Raw genomic sequence first — 19259 nt, 5'->3', positions numbered from 1 at the left:
TATGTGTGTGAGAGTGGAAGGGTGTAATGAACAGCCAGAGTCCCGAGACTTTCTGCAGATGGGCTGTGCTGATTATTGTGGGTATTTACTCCTCTCTTTTTGCTCGTACATGCATGGTGTTGATAGCCATTTCTTCCTTAGTCTTAGGCTGCTGTTTGGATTATTTTTCACACTTAATCACTCTACTTCCATGCTATCTTTTAATTGTTATCTCTAAATCTGCTCTTACCAGAACAATAGGAACTCCTCCATCCCAGTGTGGGCGGAATGGTCCAGCAGCTGTCTGGGGTCAAACCACGACACAGGGTTAGTTGCAAGCCCTGCCTGGCTAATGCTTTAGGATCTCTATGTTATTATTACCACCTTGATTGGCTGTCCATGTTCTTCATTGCTACTTTATAGTGCCTTTTGCTCACAAGCAGAAGTGTATGCCATGGAAACATACCTGCCCCCAGGCTCTGTGAAGATAGAATGAAATGGCCATGGTACAATCTACAGCAATTCTACCCCTCAAGGGACCCAGCAGGCCCCTTTCTCCCATGTCTTAGCCTGTCTAGCCAGGCTGGAAAGTACAGTTGGTGCAGAAACTGCTACACCCTGTGTCTCCTTACCAGATTGTTGGCTTTGCCCTGTATATAGGCAGCACTGGCCATTGACTACAGGGACACAGGCAGCCCAGAGAGCTTTACACCGAGTTATTCCTATCCCCTTTGGGCAGCACTAGTTCTGTGTCTGCTAGAGGCGGCCACTTTCTCAAGGATGAGGGGCTGGGATGACAACAGGCTGTCATGTACTCAGTCAGACTAAGCTGCTATACTCTGGGGACTGGGTGCAGGAAAACCTGAGGAGCATTCTACATTGCCAGTGGCTCTTCACAAGGGACAGGGAACCATGCTCTGGGTTTAGCAGAAATCCAGAGGCTGTTGGTTGCAGACAGACAGCTAACACTGTATATAACTGTGCAGAGTTATTTGGGTTGTTCTTGCTTGTTCAAATGGAGTCATATGTTTTGCATTGTAGTCTTGGTGCCGAAACAACCGGGTTCAAGTTGCAAAAGCCTTTTGATGTCAGAGCAAGATGACAGCCCAGGTGCTACCAGCACTCTATTTCAGCTGTGTTGCTACCTGAAAATGGCTTCAGGCCAGGAGATATTTGGAGGGGTCTGAATAAAATAAACTGAGCGTTGAGGCGTTTGTATTAAAGGAGGTAAATTACGCAGCCGGGGAAAGGAGCTGCTCACCCAATATATTGTTAGTAATAAACCTACTGAGTACTGTGTTGCAGGTAGCAAAGTGCAACTGCAAGGCTTGCCAGCAGGAGTGGCAAGGGAAGCAGAGCTATGCTCCTGTTTGGAGCAAAGGTGGAACCTCATGGTCATCTGCTGAGAATGTCTATACACCAACAAGCTTCTTTGCTTTCCCTGCTTCACGTCCAGTTACTTTGCACACTGGGGGACATTGTGGTAAGTAACACAGTGCAGTGCCTCTTACTTCTTAGCAAGTCTTGCACAGGAAGCCTTAGGAAAGCAGATTACTGGTAGCACGGAGGTGGAGAAAGGTGCAAACAACACAGCAGTCTATGTAGAAAAAACTATTTGTTACTGCTCTAAAGTGAGAATAAAACAGAAATAAGCAACAGTTGGTTTCCTTGTTGCTAGAACATCCTAAAATAAACTCACACTGGGACAAGTCCAGACAATTCCTGAGACCCTGTGCTCAATATAAGGTCTTCGGCCTCTAAGTCACAATAAGAAAAATCAAATTTATTGGGTGTTACAACAAATCTTAGTGTCATGGGGGGTGAAAAATCCCCTGTGATGTAAGTGTGCTGTTCAGTGCCAACATTGCTCTCTAACAGGAGCATGTCTGTAATCTAGTCAAACAGGCTTACTGTTTCTTTTATGTTAACTTAGTGAGGCCTCCTTATTTCTGCTCATAAAAATCTTTCAAGCTAGAACATAAAAGTGTCTCCTATGTTTGCACACCCCATTAACAATTGCCTTATTACACCCACTCATCTATTCCTTTTCTTCTAATACTGACTGCAATGCAGATTACATAGCCAGAAAATGATGTCTTGCCAAAGCTTAGGTGCACATCAAAATTGCCTTCTGAACCACCACAGACTTCAAATTCTATCAAATTCCTCTTCTTGTATGCTGTGAGCACTGCCAATCACAGAACTAATCCGTTTTCACAAACAATTCTTACACTGAATGGCAAAATGACATCACAGGAACTGTTAATGTAAGAGATTTGTGCAATACAAAGAGAAGCAAGTACTTGGTGTGTTCTGCTGGGCCCAGCTTTAACTGCATTCACACAACAAAGCTAACCCAGAGATTTGAGGAATAATAAGGTTTGAAGCGCTGTCACCTTCATGGCTGGAAGGTTGGCTAGGGAAACCTCAGCATTTGACATCAGGCGGGAGGCTGGTTGGGTGAACCATGTGAGTTGATTAGTGACGAACAGAGTATCTGTTTCATTAACAAGTAATGAAATTTCTAAAGATCCCTGGTCATTGCCATGAGCCAGTATAAACATATGGTAACCTTCAAACTATCAATATTTGAGGAAACAGTGGGTGAAAGCCAATGTGGCTGTGCTCAGGGCTGTGCTGCCTGAAGACAGTATGTTTAAAATGCTTCTGTCAGGTTATGTAAAGTGTAGTGATGGTGGTGCTGGTGCAGGAAAAATGGTGTTCAGGAAAAAGGAATTGAGATTTGGCCCAACACCTCTGTCCATCTGACTCCCCCATGCCTGCTTGCCAGGAGGCAGAGACCTGGGGCCTCAGTTGTCAAGAAATTCCCCCACTTACACATCCTTGACAGATCAAGAGGGTCTCAGCATAAAGCAATTACAGCAAACTGGAAGAAAAACCCTGACAGTGAGTCAACAACAGTTGGGAGTGGGGGTGGAGGAAATCCAAGTTATAAAAGTGAAGCAAGGGGGTGGCATGGGGTTGCCTGCAGCTATTACAAATAGCAAATGATGATAGGACTAGAAAGCTGTTTTGGGTACTAATGTGACTGGGTTTGAATACTTGGAATAACCCTAAGCGAGTGTCTCAGAATGGTTTCTCAAGACCCTGCTCTGTAAATATAACTTAAAACTGCTCAGAGGAACCTCCTAGTTGACTCTGAAAACTGTTGATGTTCTTCCATGTCTTTATTGCAGTAAACATCTTTACACAAGGCCAGGTTTTATGTTTACAACAGTACTGCACAAAAAACTTCTTTTCATAATCCCGTGGCTAAATTCCCAATTCAACAAAACAGTTATACTGTGAAGCATTTGGCCAAGTCTCAACTTAAACTGGACTGGAAGGGCATGAGTCCAAAGCAGTTAAGAAGTCCATCATGCATTTGGGCTCAGGGGACTGAATGTCTCATTGATGGATTGATTGATTATTGTATGACTGATAAACCAAAAATATGGCTGAGCTGAGTCCATGCTTCCCTGTTGAATCATGAAGGATTATTCAGTCTGCCTTTCTTTGAATGCACTTCATCTGCTGTAGTGTGAAAAAAGATTTATTAACTGGCTTCATGGCAAAAGCCACACCTCGATTACTCATGGCGGGGACCCAATTAAAGAGAAGTTGATTAGTAGGTACATTTATGAGTCCCTCCCAACTTGAGATATGCTGCAATTGCAGCCACAGTAGTCTAAGTTCTATAGTGATGAAGAAACCATCCTAGAAGGGAGGTACATGCACTGCATATTACATATGATGAAACCAGAGAATGTTCGAATTCTTCCTATTTCTGTTGAAACTGCCAAAGCTTTTGTCTGTGAGACATGTAACGAAAACACATTTCTTAAATTTCCTTTGTCTGTGTTACCTTGAAAGTCTAGCATCACTAATGACAAACAGAAGCAAAATGGTATTTGCATTAGTAAGAGATTTAATTATATTTTTTCTAATGTCTGAAGACAATATCTTAAATTACTTTGTCACGGGGGGCTTTTTTCCCCTCATGTCTCTTTGCTGTCTTTTTTTCTACAAGACTTGCCTTGATAAACTGGTACATTTGCTGTTTGGAAGCCCATTGACTCCTGCTGCTCATTCTCCTGACATAAAATTGAAAGAGAGATTTCACTTTAGTGTGATAAACATCAGGCATGTCCTCTCTCACCAGCTTTCCCCCACTTCAGCTCTGTTGATGTACATCTCAGTAGTTACCTTAATTTAGAGCATGAGAGAAACTTTTGAAACTACAGATTAAAATCTGAACTTGCTTGACTTGTCCATTCCTTCTGAATAGCTGTTTTCAGTTGCATATAGTTTTCAGCAAGGTCATTTCAGTTCAGGCTTTCTGAAAACCAGCAAAAACTCTGAAAGTCTGGCAGTACAGACTCTGAAAGTCTGTAGCAGTCAAAGACAGCATTGTTGCTTCAATTAAAAAAGCACAGACCCCAGTGGCCTTTACCAATGACTTCTGCGTCCTGTTCTTGGGGTACCCATGGAATGGCACTATAAATCAAAAGGTGACTGCACTTTGTTACTGCTACAGAACCTACCAGGCAAAATTTTCAGTGAAAGACTTCATGTAAGCATTGCTGTTCTTTATCTGTGAAGCTATGACAGTAGCTTTGCTGGGAAGTCTCTAATAGTGGTTTGTCAGCTAGAGCTGGTCAGACTGCAAGAGCTGGGTAAGTATATGTATATTCTCATCTGCATTTTATTTTGATCATGGTAGTAGCTGCAACAGAAGCTGTATCAATGATAGTTGCAACTGCATTCCAGTGGCAACAATTTGGCACTCAGATAAAAAGGTCACTTGGGCCAGCAAACCTGAGAGAGTTGTGTAGGTATTTGTAGCAGAGTTACATCCAGTCTAATAAAGTATACACGTCCAGGACTTTCCCTGGATACTGAGGCCAACTGGCATGGAGTGGCCTAATTCTGTGACTGTAAATACTGCTGGACGACAAAACAGCATGGTTTGTACAGTCTGCCTATTGGGAACACTTCCAGCAATGCCTTCATCACTGAACCAGGTGTAGGGATGGTTGGTGAGTACCTCAGTGCAGTTTGCAAGCAAGGTGTACATAGGAATGTCCTCCCCTCAGGTCAGAAAGATCCTGCCTGTGTCCCACTTACCTCATCACAACTGACCTGCATGGTCTGATTATGGAACCTTTGCAGAGGGCTACTGATGATTCCACTGCAGACTTGAAAACAGTGCTCTCAAATGTTTGTGATTATTGAATTACTGCTGTTTCTTGAGGTGAAAAATCTGTGCTCATTTTGAGAAATGATACACTGTGAATTGTTTTCTCAGCTTAATTAAAATTTTAAAACAAGAAAGAAAAAGCATGATGTGATGTAACTGACATAAATGCATACTGAGAACTGAATGGTGTTTCCCAAAATATATCGTGCTTGAACGAAGAACAAAGAGTAGGGAGGATGCTAGGAACCAGGCTCTGGAATATCTTGCTTTCTTCTGCAGTTGGCGTTATTCCCCCTTTGTGTGACAAAACCTCCTGTCTGTATGAGCTAGCAAATGAGAGATCCACTCCCCCTGCCATCTGCTCTCCTGCGTGAATAATTAGGAGGAGGAAACAGGACCAGCTCGGGAAAAGAGGGAAACAGAGAGCAGGCTAATGTGGGGAGAAAAATATCCCATCAAAACTAGCAGCAGGTTGGGAGGAGGGAGAAGGGGGGAAATGGATTTCCAGCCTTAGGCAAGTGCAGCCTGCAGTGAATGATGCTGTTCACAAAACAACCTGCAGTGCTTTGAGTGGGAGAGCTGCGAGGGAAGGGAGCAGCATTTCAGTTCCAGGAAACGCTGTCCTCACAAACACGCTTGGGTGAGCACTGCCGAGGATGCTGGAGTTCTTAAGGCTGTCTCTGCAGCTTGTGATTTGTGTTGTGTCATCATTAAGATGTTCTGCACTGCCCAAGCAGCAGGAGAGGAGATGTGATCACCTTCAGAGCAAACCTGCTCCCTGTTTGTATCTTCTGAGTATCTCAGTCTTGCATTCAGTTGATCCATTTCTTTTTGCTGTTAACAGTCTCATGTTGTCCTTTATTTCTCAGAGCAAGAGATTTGTACTCCACGTTACCATGTGGGATATCCAGAAACAAGTGCCAAAGACATCCTTCACAACATGACTCTATCTAATGTTGACTCTTCATACAGAGGGCAATGTTAGTAGCATTGCAGCACATGAGAGCTTCCACCTGTAGCTCTGGTTTATGTTCTGTGGGTTCACAATCTTTATCACCCACAACTCTTAATGTAAAGCCGTGGTTCTTTTTAGGAAATCTAGAAGCACAGACATACAAGTAAGAACACAAATATTCATCTCGTGTGTCCAGTGAAAAGATTTGCAGACCACCTTACAGGTAACTAAAGCAGTCAGTCGCTATCCCAACACTCAGTATTGTGGCTTTTTCCCAGTGTACCTTTAAATGAAAATGTGAAAAGTAGCACTGAGTGACTTCTTCCTGATCATCAGCCAGGACAGAGCACCAGTACAGCTACAAAGACTTGTGACTGCCATTGTATGCAGTACATCATATGCAAAGTACATACCATGCAATACTGTTTTCTGGTCTCAGAACTGTGGCAACAGGCAGTAAATGCAAGACTGAAAATGTTGAGCTCTGGGTAAGATTGTTGTTATCCCCTGTTTAAGTGGAGACTTTTGATTTAATTGGAGATAACAGTGATGAACACTGGGATGCTTGGATGTGTAGGATGCAGTTCTCTGCTGCTTTGCCTCTGGGAGGTATTCCAATATGCACTGCAAGAGAAGAACCTCAACTCCACTTGTGCATACACAAGCATACAAATGCTTGTATTCTCTTTTCATTCTGTAGTAATGACATTTTCACCACTTCCTTCGGTTGTGTACCTTCTGTATTTAAACACACATACCTCCTGCTCACACATGCACACACATTTTTGCAACATACCATTTGAAAACCTTGTTTCAGAAGGCAGGGTTTCCTTGGGTTTTTGTGTATTTTTTTAATTCACTCCCCTTTATGGCAAGTCTCCAACTGCCTTTTTGATGTGTGATATACCTGTCTCAGAACAAGATGTGCAATTCTATATACCTATCCACTCACTCTTGTTAGCCATGGTTATTCAACTTTGCTTTTGCTCCCTTTGTATAAGTTTGGAATAGGTTTCTTTATCAAAAGGAAAGTCTTCTAGAAGTTCCCTCAATATAATTCCTTTCTTCTGCAATAACAAACTGCAGCTGCATTTCTTACATTTTTGTTTGGTACTAATGGACCCATTTTGGCCACTACCAAAGCAGAATGTGCATATTTTATCTTCTCTCACCTTTACCTCACCCTTGTGGTTTCTGTTGATTGTTTGAACTTTTATTTCATGCAGTAATTAATGTGTTGTAATAAATTAATTCTTGGCTTTCTTTCTTCCTTCATTAATGCAGGAAATGCTTTGTAGTTCAAAGGGGTTATGTGTCTGCCAGATTTCACACAACTCATTAAAAAGGAACTTTAAATACTGCAAACAAATCCACCCTCAACTCAAACATGGAAGGGAATATGGGAAAGCATAGTGATTCTACTTGCATATGAATCTCTCCCTTTTGCACAGGTAAGCTTATTTTTTCCTAACTGACATTCCTGATACTTGACTTTTTCTTTATTTCTAACTTGCAATTTACGTATTAGAACCAGAGAGCTTCAATTCAGAGTGAGGGCTGCTCTGCCCTCACTTTCATAATTTCTAAAAAAAAAAAAAGAAAGAGAAAAAAGGTATTGTATTTTTTTCTCTCTTCTTTGTTGAAGCAGAAGATGTTTTGTTTTGGTTTTCTCCTTCTTAGAACTGGCAGCCCATAATCTGGGACAGTATCTATCTGTTTAGTGACCACAGTGAACTTCCTTGTATTGTAGTGGTTTGAAAGCCTGGAGGACTTAAAGACATGTCATAATTCATTAAAATGTAGAGGCTTCATCAACCCACAGTCGTTACTGTTGATCCTTTTAACTTTTGCTGCAGTAAAGAATCCTTGTGTGTTTTCCTTCTCTCTTTAATTAGAGCAGACAGAAGATTTCTCTGAGGTTCTGTGTCTGTTGAATTTCACACATTGCTTTATTTGAGTAAACAGACCCCACAAATATGTATGGAGAAGAAGGCCCAACACATATAAATTGTTGCAGCTCTTTTCTGAAAATATAAACCTCCCTGAGTGTTTTACTGGTAGTGCTTACCATGTAGTCGCACTGGCAGTATATTGCAAAGTGGTTTTAAACTTCTGCTCTAAGTCCTATGTGGAATAACAGAACAGGCAGTGATTGCCTGGCAACATACATAAAGAAAGGGCAGGTGCTATAGCTACAACATTTGGGGTTCTTGGTGTTGTATTTCCTTCTCTGTGGGGTCCCTTAGAACCTACTGACTGGAGAAGATAAAAGAAGCTTATGTGGAAAACAGCATTTGACTGAGATGTCTAAGGACATCTGGCCAAGAGTCCTGGGTCTGGAAGGTATAGAAATCTTGAATCTGTCCAGATACACTCAATCAAAAAACATAAGAAGCTGGAGAGAGAATTATATCTTAAATATAAATTTAAAACTCATGAATATGAAAAGACATACATCTTTTTGTCATTGTGTCATTTAGGCAGGAGGTCATTTAGGCAGCAGCAGAAGTAGAAACAGTTAAGAAACAGGGAAGAACTCATGGTAGAGACCTGTGTGAAGTCTGTCTGTGCTGTAGACAGGGAAGTGTCCTGTTCAGGAGGCGGGATTACTGTGTGGTTTTGCTTAAGTGTACTTGTGGGGTAGTACTGGTGAAAACCAGTGAAAATTTATGAGGTATCATTGCCCCTCACTTAAATGCTTTATAGACATAACATATAGCCCATTTTTTACTACTAAGGTTGTAGACAGTCTTAATCTGTGCCACAGTCCCTAAAGCCAGAGCTGCTGCCTTATGAGAACTTGGAATTGTACTTGCATGGCACAGAGCACCATGCTGTGGATACCAGGACTGGGGCTACAGCAGTGGCATCAGCTGGACCAGGAGCACCTGAGCTAAGGGGGCTGACCCTGCCACTCACACAACAAGGCAGCTGGAATAGTGTATAGACCTGAAGGTATTCTCACATGGAGCTGGGTGCTTCAAAGACATAGCCTAAGAAATGTTAGGGATTACTCTGATTTATGCAATCCCAGAAAAATTATCCCCAAAGAAGAACAGACTAGTTCCAAAATTACTGTGAAGGCACATTTATTTATAATACTCCGGAGGAGATACCAAAGGTACTGAGTGGAAATAGTGGTCAATGCCTGCCCTGGCTGTGCCATTTGGTCCTAGCAATTCTGTCAGGTGCTGTAGCATACATCCAGCTTTCTCAAATTCATTCCAGCCTTCTGCTGCTGTCTCCTTCTCTTTTAACATGCTTAGAGAAAAGCATTTATCCATCAGTGTTAAGGAACATGTTCGTATTTTGACCCTCTTTATCACTCAGTGAGTAATTCTAAATTAAAACATGACTTTTCTGTTAACATTTTATGTGGTTTAATTTTAAAGCCTTAAGAGTATTTCATTACTGTAGCCCTGCTAAGTGAGCTGTATTTAAATATGTTTCTTGCCCACTGCAGACTGCTATTTGAAACATTTCTCTAGGATGTTTGCATTCATGAAAGAATTTATTCCCTGACCTTTCTTCTGCAGACTTCAACCACTTCAAGCAAGAGAAACCTGCATGGCTATACCAGATTCCTTCCACATCACCTGCCTGCCACTCTACTTCACAATTTCCCCCCCTATCCCCTTGTATACTCCCTCCTCATTCCTCTTCCCTCAGCCTGTCCTTTGCAATGCCCTGTGTTTTGTGATAATGTCAAATATGCCTCTGTCCAGAGCCCAGCTAGGCCACACTGGCTAATGTTGCTGCAGAAGAGTATGTAGCTGAAGTCTTTGTGTCATGCAGAAAAATGTTTCCATCCATCCTGCCAATCCATTTCTTTCAAGGAAATAATTTCATACCGCACTTACTTATTTTAAGACCTTCCTCTCTACGGCCAGTAAAAGGATAGAAAATTTTAAAAAACAGCAAGGTTTAGTTGCCCGTATTCATAATCCCATCCATACCTTTCTCATAGTATTTTTAACCTTGATGTTAAAAAGCTGAAATGAACCTTAATCAGAACATCTGTTTTGTTTTCTAATACATTTAAAAGTTTTTTTAAAGGAGAAAATGAGCAATTCAGAAAAAAAATTCCTAAATCCCAGTTTCTTTTTTTTAATAACTGTAACTTCAATTTTCTACTTCCAAAACCGCAGAAGTATTATTGAGATTTTGTAACAGAGTACTGCTTTAGACTTCAAACCTCAGCAAAAAAGACAGCAAGCCAAAATGTGAGCTTGTATGTGCCAGGAAAAAAAGCAAAGCAAAGTAAACCAACAAAAACAACAACAACAACAAAAAATAACTACCTGTATTGCACTGCTAGAGAACTGAAGGAGAAACCTCCTCTTATGCTGATATGAGGGATAAACTTGAAGGCTGGATGCAGTTGTTTATGAAAAGGCTCAAACAAGAACTGTAGGACCCAGGGTAGGACCTTTGCAGTTGTGAAATTATGACATTGCTAGTAAAACTCAACCTTGGTTGAGGTGTATGGGGGGAAGAAAAAGCACTTTTCCTTTCCACTGGAGCAATGTGTGGGTCTAGTTATGACTAGGTCACTTAGTAATAATTAATTTTCTGTGGGCTGTACAGAAATAGCAAGTGGCTACTCTGAAGGTCAGGGAGGGAAGAAGAGTTCTTGGGAAAACTGTGAAAATTTCCAAGATATTTGGGATATAGAGGTAAGAAGATATGGTCCTAAACCATGACTTCAGAGTCTGCAGTGAATGCTGTTAGGTTGAATACCCTCAGGGTACAGCCTTTATTGTTTTAGGCAGAACAATAGGTAATAGAAATGGAAAACTTTGCTTAGAAAAGATGGCTTTCCTGCCATGATATGTGGAGGTGGGGGATAAACCAGATTTTGTTGTGTCATAATATGTCTCAAAAATGTGCCTGAAATACTGAAAAGCATTGAGAATTCAGTGTGATTACAGAAAACAAAAAGTAATGTTAAAGTTTCTGAAAGAGTCTCTTTTCTTCTCTTCCTTGTTAGATTCAGCCCTAGACAAGATAAGACTTTGCAAATGAAACTTGTTTTGAAAGTAAAGTCATGGGTATGTCTAATCTTCCAGGTATTTTTTTACCTGACTTTATACATGTGTTTAGTTGATGCCACCATTTTTTAACCTAAATTGTATTTTGAATTACTGATGATGTAATTTCAGGGCGTAGGTATTCTTTTTTGCAGCTCAAACCATCAGAGCCCAGTGGGGGTTTATTCATATACTTGAGGTTTATCCCTCAGTCATAAACCTTGTTATAAACCTTCTAGCTAGGAAGATAGATAGACCTGGGAGAATGAGACAGCCCCTCCCCACACCAAGGGGCTGCATGGAATCCAGTACAGGGCTTTCCATTTCACTGTCTAGTGTCTGATTTCACTTACTCCTCATCCAAAAGTCCCTGAGCTTTTATAAGCAAGCACATTTCTTGTCAAAAATGTTGCGTTAACCCCACGGGACACAGTGGTAAGTCAGTGCTGTAAAGGTGGTCAGTTAGAGCAGTGATCCTCAGAGACACTGCAACAACCCTATGGGGTGTCTGGGATTGGGAAATCTCCTGCTGTACAAGCTGATAACTCCTATCTTGAGCCCTTTAGACTATTGATCTGAGGGATTGATGGAGAGCAACTGAGCCACAGAAAACAATCAGAAGCAAGATTGGAGTCTCTGAAAGCATTTATTTTGGTTATTGTGGGTATACATCACTTGCCCCACAACCCGTGTTCATGCAAAGCAATGTTTCACAGTGAGATGTTGCCTCTAAAGCTAAGGCCACTTTGCCCTTGAGCATTTCCTAGGAAAAAAAAAAACTGAAATGAACCTATGCAGTGTCTATAAGGTGGTTTCCTCCAGCATGCTCTCTGGTCCTTTTTGTAGTTGCTTGGCAACCAGGGGAGGGAGGAGGAGGAGGAGGCGGAGAAGAATGTGAGAGCATGGAGGCATCTGAAGAAGCAGATTTTCTGTAGCAAGCCGATTGGCCAAATCAGCTCTTGATTCTCCTGAGCTACTCAATCGCAATAGGTCATCTGCATTGGCCCTTTTTAGATGATTGTCTGCCAAAGGTAAGAATCATGGTTCTGCTTTAATTTTACATGAGTTTCACTCTAAAATGAATCCTTCAGCAGTGACAGAACCATTCTTCTCCAGACAGAATAAGTCAGGTAAGAAAAGAGATTTGATCAGTGCACAAAGCTGACCTGTGTTGTGTTAGCTACCCTGTGTGATTGACCAGTGCCCCTTGGCTTAAAGGAAGCCAAAAAAAGTTCAGCTCAGCTGTCCCTTCTGAACATGATGTTTAGCCTCAGATTTTGTACACAATGTTTTCCCCAATTGTCAAACGGCTAGAAACTCTGGAAGATGATGTAGGTTGTTCTAATTCAAGAAAGGAAAGAAACAAAAATGTGGAAGTTTCCATCTACAGTTAAATATGTACAGTGTAGGATTTGTTGTTTGGATGAAAATAGTCTTAGAGGCAACGGGGATGTGAGAGAAAGAAGTCAAAGCTGTGCTTTGTGAGTTACAAACTACCAAAATGAATCTCACTTTCTGATGAGCATCTTGGCCATTGCTCATCCATTCAGCTTATGGCCCAATGTTGCAGGAGTCTCTGTACAGTAAAATAACTTCTGTAGGAGATATAACAATAGTCTCTCTTCTAAATAGCTGATAAAATCTTGGTGCCATTACTCTCTGCCCTGGGGAGGACCCAGAGGTGAGTATCCTGTTTGCTTTGTTCAGGTTTGGGCCCTCTATTTCCTGCATCCTAAATCGGTACTGTAACCATTGGGATATTGCCTATGCTGACATGGACTTACGGTAGGTCTCTCTTTTTCTAACCTTTGGGAGGAGGAAACCTGTCCTATTGATAAACAAGAGCACTATTTTTGCCTTGGAAACTTCCAGAGCCTTGAAACAGTGCCATGCAAAATATGGCATGGGATCTGGTGAAAAAGTAATGTACTTGTATTTTAAAAGTTCATTGCTATTACATAGGTTGTAATAGCACGCAAGGAGCCTCGTGGGAAAAAATGATATTTGCATTTTCTTCTGTTAGAATGGCATAGTGGGATAAAACAAGGCTTCTTAAGGCCTCATATTTCTATTGTGTTTGAGATAGCTCAAAGTCACTGCAACGAACAAACTAATTATAGAAAAGTGTTACTGAACTGTAGAATCATAGAGTCATTTGGGTTGGAAAAGACCTCTAAGATTGATTTCAAACATTAACCTAACACTGCCAAGTCTATCACTAGAATATATCCCCAAGCACCATATACACATTTCTTGTAAGTACCTCCAGGAAAGGTAACTTGATCACTTTCTTAGGCAACCTGTTCCAGTGCATGACAACCCTTCCAATGAAGAATTTTTTTTCCTAATATCCAATCTAAACCTCCCCTACCCCATTTTCTCCTGTCACTTGTTACATGTGAGAAGAGACCATACCCCTCCTTGCTACAACCTCCTTTTAAGTAACGGTAGAGCTATAAGGTCTTCCCTGAGCATTCTTTTCTCCAGGATAAACAACCCCAGCTCCCTCAGCCACTCCTCACTTTTACTTACTGAAGTAAGTAAAGAATGCCAGTAGAAAAAAAAATGTTTTTCTTTCCCTGGGTTAGGATATGATAGCTAGAAGGTCTTGAAAAGTTTATTTAAATAAGTCGCTATTGTTGAAGAATTAAAAATTATTTTAATTAAGAACATGTTTGGGACACAAAAACATGTTTTCAGTGGGATGGTAATATGCTGTTCATGGAGACCACCACACACATATGCAGTAGCATTGAAGACTCAGGATAATGCCTCAATCTGACTAGGTAAAATGCAGCTTGTCCCAAATGCAGTCCACTTCAGAAAATAGCATCCCAGATACTTCTAAAGAGTTCATTCCTGTTCTGCTATGCATTGCTCTATTCTTCATCTCTCTATCACCCCTTTCTTTATTCCTCAGATTCCTCAGACTTATTTCTGTGGAACCTGACCCTTGAATGCCTCTCCTGCTGTTACGCCATCTCAGGAGCATGTTTGCCAAACTGACAGCTGTTAAAGAGGGTGTCATAATATGAAAAAACCAGCTCACTTCAATCTCTTGTCTCTGCCATGTATTGTGGGTCCAAAATAAGCCTACTTGGTTGTGTGCAGCCTAATCTACTCCTGCTGCTACAATGTGATTAGCTAACAAGTGTTTTTTGAAAGGCTCTGGCAAAATTGCAGGGAGGGGGCATGAAAAGAAATAATCAGTCTCATTTGCAAGTAGACAACAAATTAAAGCCTTGTTTTATGTTCAGTTACAATCAACCTGATGTTGGACACTATTAGCAACCTATAGATATGGTACTCAGACACAAGGAGAAAAACTACATCAAAAGATCAACATTTACAACTCAAGGTATTGAAACATTGCCACAACATGCCAAGTAAAGCAGACTGACAATCAATCTTGGGACTTAAAAGATGAACAGGACAACAGATATGAGAGTTTTAGTTATGAGACTACTTATATCTTGAAAATGCATAGTTTTTATTAGCATTCATTTCTTGAACTTTTGGATCCCTGTCATATGTACCCTTTTGCCTTGGCAAGTATCCTACTTGGAATACAACACTCACGACAATACAATCATTTATATCTCCTTAAGTTTCTCAATTGCTTCTTGTTTTCATTACTAACCACAGTTCCTCTCACTTGGGAATGCAGAGGGAGGGGGAGAAACTTTCACAGTTTATTCCATTTGCCTGGGTGCTTAATTTTCCCTAATTTTGGATATGCTCCCACTTATTGTTCCTGCTATCCAAAAGGGTTTTATGCTTTCATTTCAAAGGAGAACACCAAAGCTTCCACTGGCAATAAATTATCTGATCAAAAATAATTATGAGGAAGGAGAGATCTTCTATGAAATCTACAAAACTTTCTGGAATTTTTCCAAAGAAACATTCTTTGTTTTCAGCCAAAAATACCTCAGCTAATGCAATTGAGAACCAAAAGGCTTGACTGAGAAATTTCTATTAAAATAGGGATTTTCTTAGAAGGCTTTCAACAGAAAAGATGTTCAGCTAAAAAAAAATTAAATTACACAAAAAACCAGCTCTGATGCAAAATATTCAACAATCCTACCAAGGGTTTGATTCCTGCAGAAGAACTGTAGAAACCTGTCTTCCATTTGCTTGGTTTGAAAGCTTCTTCTGACACCACTGATCCCGCTTTTTGTGTTGCCATTTTGTTCTCTTATTTGCTTTAATTCATTTCTTGTGGTTGACAGAAGACTGCTCAGCTTATTCCAACTTCCAGAGGGTTTATATCAGCAGTGGCTAGGGCTCTGCTTCCTTCTCTCCCTCTACTCTGTGGAAATCGTCATTCATCTTTACTGTAGCACAGAGTCAGGATCTACCTCTCCATTCAGTGCCTGCCTACAGTGAAGCCCCTGCCACTTCTTCTGCCCTGCCTCCTGTGTGTTCATGTACTACTGCTGCCATCTCTGTGACTGCTCTGTGGACCTCTCAGCTCAGCAACTCTCACCAGAGTGAAATTCACGTTAGAGCTGGCAGAGCTGGTTTGTGCCTTCTTTATCCAAGCTTTACTCCTGATTATTAAAGCCTTTGTTAGGGAGGCTTTGATGCTAGGAATTAACTTGAAAGGGATTTGATAACCAAGGGCCATATTCATGATGTGAAGATCTCCACTGAAGAGCTCTCCCCCCTCCCCAGCATCTTCAGAATTTTGAGCAGATTCTCAAGTTGTCATGGCAACAGCCTAATTTGCTCTCTTTTTGTGGTTTAAGTAAGCATCATGTAAAAACTCCTCAATAAATGATGCTAAAACATCCTGAGCTTTGGTAGTGACATTGGGCAACTTGCCACACGGCTTAATTTAATTGCTCTGAAGCTATCACTAAGTGCATAATTCAGGGTTTCCTTTAAGACAAAAGCTCTTAAAAGTTTAGATGGCTGCAAGGGAAAGAGGAGGAGGAAAAGAGCAGCTGCCATTCTTCAAAAGTGAAGCATCTTCAGGAGCAAGAAGGCAGTTTTTTCCCTTTCTATGGCAAAGAAATACGTAACAAAGACAAAAACTTGGTCAAGGCTCTCACTTTTTCTCCCCTTAGCACCTTGAACTTGGTGAGAAAGGGAAAAGCATCCATTGTTCCTGTGCCCTATTCTCCCAGAGAAGGCAGCATGGCTCTATTCTATATTGGGGCTGAGTTATTTAGAGATTGAGCAATTTAGAAGGTGGCAATCCCTGTGCATTGTCCCAGCTTTCTACCAGTATTTCAATGTGAAGGCAGTGACTAAAGAAAGACATTGCCTTTAGGAAAACTTCTGATCCATCACCAGTGGTCTGCCTTTGTAGCTTTGCTGGTTCTTGGACTTGACTTCAACCTGGTGTCCCCACTGCCTCTAGAGGCAGATTCTGGCTACTCAGCCCACCAGACCTGGGAGATAAGAGTTGGTTTAGGAGCTGTTTGAAGGAGTTTGGGCTTTAGTGCAAATTTGAACCTCTCTTCATTACGATAGTAGGTGCATTGGCTCTACTGAGTAAATATTAGCACAGCAGAAGCAGAGGGCAAAGGGTGTTCTTGGACTCTAAGGGGCACAGGCTCCTATAAGGGAGGAAGAACAGCAGCTCATCCTGCTTATTTATTTTTTAGTTACAGTGGAATGATACAGTTGTTAGTCAATACTGTGCACACAGACATGTATTAGCAATAGCTCTCAATATTGCTGTGAATGGTCATTAAAAAGATTTGGCTTCTTGGTCTGTTTAGGGCTGGGATGGGTTGTCCCACTGAGCTCCTCCACTTCCAATATTGGTCCCATAACAGTAAAACTCTTCAGGCAAATGAAGTGGCCAGAGGCTTGACTTAGATAAAAGTGACCTTGTTAAGGGAATCTTCAATACTTTGTAACTCTTAAACCAAGCATCACCTGAGGAAAAAGAGCAGTGTTTATTTTGGGAAAACTAATTCTTAGGAAATATATGTGTGGGTACTTGTCACTACAGGTTTCTGGTCAGAAAAAAAGAAAAGCCATAATGGTTCAGTCATTTAGTCTGGAGGGAAATTGCTGCTTTGATGCATTTTTTTTGATGTGGGGATTCAAACTCCCACAGCAAGCATGTGAAATCACAGTCCCTGGGCAGTGCATCTATGAACCTTTCTCCTTCAGGAACCATGTGCTTGCATCCTGTGGGTGTCTGAACTGATGGACTGACAGCACACTTACTGAACAGAAGATATTGTGAGATACAAGGTAGACTCTGCCTTTTCCTTATGATCTGCTTGTCTCGTTACTCCTTTCTGCAAAACAGTTTCATTCTTTTCTCATAGATTGCATTCAGGGAACAGGTAAAGTGTTTGATGTGCTGCAGTATTGCTTTGCCTGGAGAGAAATCTCTGCATCCACTGAGATGGTAATGACCATTCACCAGGGAAATACTGTGTTGTGGGATGGGAATGGACGTACAACAATATAAAGGGAATGCCATGGCTAAGGGGGAGGAGGACAAGAAGGATGGAATGGGAAATACAAGTGGGTAATCTAAGGTCTCCTTTTCAGGAGTGATGGACAGATTCTGGTTTCTTTATCTGCCTCTATTTGATAAAATCCTGACAGTCGGGGTGAAGTCTGTGACACCAGAGCCTGCACACCCTTGTTGTTTTACTAAATTATTCATTCCTGTTCCTGTGATAATATAGTTATAAGGAGGAGCCTAATTGAATTTACTGTCTGGCTTTGGCCAATAGGGCGATAAGGATCCAGCAGAATGGGATGACGGTGAATCCTGCTGGTGTGCTGTGAATGTGAAGCAGGAGGGACTGGCAGCTTGTGTGCAGGAGGGAAAGCGGATCGGTCCAGAGCCCCTGGATTAGCAGAATAAGGAAAGGTAAGGCTGGTTTTGTTCATAGGAAAGCACTCTGCAGGCAATTTTTTCCTGTAAGGTTTGGAGGGAACAGGAATGCGTGTGGTGGCACTTGCTTAGTGTGTGTAGCGTGTGCCTTTGTCTTTATGTGTGCTGCAGGGGTATATAACATTGCATGTTCACTGTGAGTGTCTGTACTGAGATGCCTGGGGTTTATGTGGATCCAGCAGCAATGTATGAAGCCTAAGCAGTATAAATGGAATGAGAGGAGACAAAAGGGAGAAATCACCTCATGAGTAGAACAGGGAAAAACGTAGTGCTTTCTGGTTTGATTGGAAATGAAGATGCCGAGGCTCTTAGTAAGCTGTTTGCAAACAAAACAGAGCAAGTGTGTGTGCATCTGTCTGTGTATGTATAGGATCTGCAGTGAGATGTTAAAATGGGAAAGAGGAAGTCAGACTGGAGCATTAGTCATCACAGGTGGAGATAAATTGCAGGCAATCTGTGTAATCAGATTCTCTAACATGGAGAGTGCAAGTGAGTACAAAAGTGGATTAATCCTATCTGCTGCACCAACTACACCTGGAAAGCAAAGGGGGGTGGATTTGTGGTGGAATTGGGACAGGTTATCTGACTGGTTAGAGAAATCGATGCTCAAACTGTCCTGTGTGCCTGCTGCTAGAGTGATAGTTGTTTCCACAGACTTGCTATTTCCCATTTAATGATGAAAAGAAAAGGTGAGCATCTCTGAGGATAAGGTTAGAGCCCACTAATTAATGTTATCTGGAAGAAAAGGACCACATCAAGCAAATTAGCCTCTGCCCTTTCTTTTGGTTCACCACCTCTGCTCTGATAACAAGTGACTGTTGAACAGACAGGGCAGGTGGGGGAAGATGAATTACAAATGTGGCAAGTGGCATTAAGCCATGTAGACAGGGAATGCTGTTTGAAGGGATGATGTTACAATCACACTTCTTCAGCTTACACCTTTGCAAGCCTTTAAGACAGGGCTGTCCTGAAGCAGGTAATCTTAGTCCGGTCATTAACTGGAGCAGGGATCACAGCTCACTATAAGGCATTAACAGCTTTAGCTGCTTCTCATAGGTTTTTACCACCTCATTGTTTTCAAGCCAGGATCCAGAGGAAAGTATTGTTGAGAAAAAGATATTGCTCACCTGTGGAATGCTGCGATGCTCCTCATCTCTGTTGGAAACGTTCTTATGATGAGTGTTGAGGGAGATATGCTTTTTCTGCTTGCTCAGAAAGCAATAA

General features: G+C 41.5%; 1 long non-coding RNA gene across 1 annotated transcript; it reads left to right on the top strand.

The window, feature by feature from the left end:
* Positions 1 to 7424: 7424 nt before the first annotated feature.
* LOC115307824 lies at positions 7425 to 18006 on the top strand. The gene is made up of 3 exons (XR_003916187.1): positions 7425 to 7585; positions 17294 to 17377; positions 17872 to 18006. It is a non-coding gene; the product is annotated as an uncharacterized LOC115307824 (long non-coding RNA).
* The last annotated feature ends 1253 nt before the right edge of the window (positions 18007 to 19259 follow it).

This window comes from Manacus vitellinus, unplaced genomic scaffold (assembly GCF_001715985.3).
Source record: "Manacus vitellinus isolate BGI_N305 unplaced genomic scaffold, ASM171598v3 scaffold_5_pilon, whole genome shotgun sequence".
NCBI classification, from domain to species: Eukaryota; Metazoa; Chordata; class Aves; order Passeriformes; family Pipridae; genus Manacus; species Manacus vitellinus.
The sequence above is the reverse complement of the archived record's forward strand: the minus strand, read 5'-3'. Positions and strand labels throughout refer to the sequence as shown.